Genomic DNA, 2500 nt, shown 5'->3' with positions numbered 1-2500 from the left:
AATTCGTTGGTGTTTTACTTTCACAAAACATTATTTCCATAATATCTGTGTAATATATGTATAATAAGAATGGAAATATATGATATGATTTATGTACACTGCCATTGTACATGAAGTGAAAAAATATTTTTTTAAAGCCTGAGATTTTATCACCACCTTAGTACCAGATCTCAAACCTGAAATGGTTCCACGTCTGAAAATATACATCATGGTTTATTGAAACAGTGTACAAATGTTCATGCTTTAGTCATGAAGTGCACAAGTACCTTAAAATTACAAGCTTATCTGTCCAACTATTACTACCCCTCTCCTCCACTCACTTGTCCTTCTCCCCGTCCTTTCGCTCCCCTCCACCCTCCTGCAGGCAAAGCCTCACTCTCTTCTCTCACTCGCTGTCGGACTCTCGGCGAGACGGTACACGGTCCCACTCGCCGTTCCCTCTCTCCCTCGCCTTACACCCCCGCTCTCTCAATCAGGCGTCACCTGAGTCCTCGTTTACCTGCACCTAATTTTATTCTACCATTCAGAGTCACTTCTTTTAGTTTTTCATATTTTAAGTCTCTTTTACAATCTTTCTTCCGTTTCATTTTCTCTCGCTTTCTCTCTTTCTAGGTTATTTTTCTTCCTGCAAGTGGTTTTACGTTGTTATGCTGATAATAATTTGTTTTGTCTTTATTTAGTTTCATTTTCTTAACGCTGTTAACTTTTACGATATCATTTACTTATCTCTTTCCATAATTTATATATTTTCATAAATCCCTTTTATTTCTGATTCAGTTATACTTTGTGCTTGTTTTGCTTTTGTTTACATCGTATGCGTCGATTGCATGAAAAATAATCTTATGGTTTTTTTTTTTACGTTGTTCCCCCATAGTAGAAATAATAATTTTTCACTTTTGGCTTACTCGCATTCGAGTTTTCATGCATCCAAACGTGCAAACTCGTTCAAGTCGTCCTGAAAGTCGTCGTTCTTGGTGTGTCGTCACGTGCCCGGTTTTGTGCTATTCTGTGCTTGTGCCCGCCAAATTTACGCTTTGACTGTGCTGGTGCTTGTTAGTAGTATATATACGTTGTTTATACATATATATATATTTTTGGCATCGATATTTGTTTCATGGAGACTATTATTCTATTATTTCATTTATATATTTTTAAATTATCAGTGATTATTCCCAAAACATTCGTTATTTCAGTTTTCTACCTCTTGTGCTCTGGCTGTCACTCATTTACTTCCAATTTCATCTTTGTCGCGTTCGTATATATTTCTTCTGCAATGCCGCGACCTTGTAAGCAGTCACCGCACAGTTGTTGCAGAACATACTGCATGTAATTGATAAGTTTGTGATACCGAGATATGGACGTCTTGGTAAACAATGAATATGTGGTGACGAATTCCGTTGGCGCACAGAAAACGGAATTTCGCGCAACAGCGGAAGCGACGCCGAAGAATCAAGAAGAATTCTCGTAGGCGAACTGGAGTGAACTTTCATACGTGATCAACAAAGGAGGTTCTTCTAATCACTTCACTAGTTATCACGTGTGGGTATGAAGTACTTTATCTTTCATTGTCAACTTGTTTTCATACAGACATCCACAATCCACTCACATGCCCCACATAGGTAGTTGGTATAATAATAATGAGAAAAGTAAAAGTGAATTTCAAAAGTACATTAATTAAGGCCAGATGGTATAAGTGACTGAAGATCATGAAAATTATATAGAAAGGCATATTACAATTGATTAGAAAACGTTTGGTAAGTATAAGATAATGAGAGATTCCCTACTTCTATGTTTGAAACGCAAAATTTAAAATCAGGCTTGGAAGCTGACGAAGGCGATGGAGTCAAAGCTAAGGAGAATGCAGAGATCATTGGTGGGAATAACGCTGGAAAACAGGGAGGGATCAGGTTGGCTGAGAGATCAGCCTAGAGTGAAAGGCGATGTGGTGGAGGGAATAGAAGAGAGGAAGTGGAACTGGGCTGGTAAGTTTGCGCGAGATAATGATAGGCGATTAAGCAAATCCGTTACTGAGCGGACGTCGCGAGGGAGACCAGATAGAAGGTGGAGGAACGAGATAGAGAAGTTTGCAGGGGTAACGTGGCATAGGTGAGCAGTCATGCGAGTGATGGGATGTTATGAGAGACTTCTTTGTTTGGTAGTGAATTCGAAATGACTGGTTGACTGATAGATTGAAGACTCTACGGGCCGTTCTGTTATCATTTTTTGGTCACGCGGGCCTTCGCTTGGCTCAGCATCGTCATGCCAAGGACTGACTGACCAAAAGCTTTAATATCACAACCCTAAGACATGAGCTCAAGCCTGGGACACGAAAAGAAATATATAATGACAGGGAGTTAAGCAGTTCTGACCGTGAACACATTTTTAGAGTAAATGGTACGATGAGAGGTTTAGATAAAAATCGTAACGGAATCTTAGTATAGGGACAGGTAGACAGCTATGCAGAAAACCGTAGAGATACTCATATTGGGCAAATAAAAAA

The sequence above is a fragment of the Oratosquilla oratoria genome, chromosome 17 (assembly GCF_046742065.1).
Source record: "Oratosquilla oratoria isolate Oo_2021 chromosome 17, ASM4674206v1, whole genome shotgun sequence".
Classification (NCBI taxonomy): Eukaryota; Metazoa; Arthropoda; class Malacostraca; order Stomatopoda; family Squillidae; genus Oratosquilla; species Oratosquilla oratoria.
The sequence above is the reverse complement of the archived record's forward strand: the minus strand, read 5'-3'. Positions refer to the sequence as shown.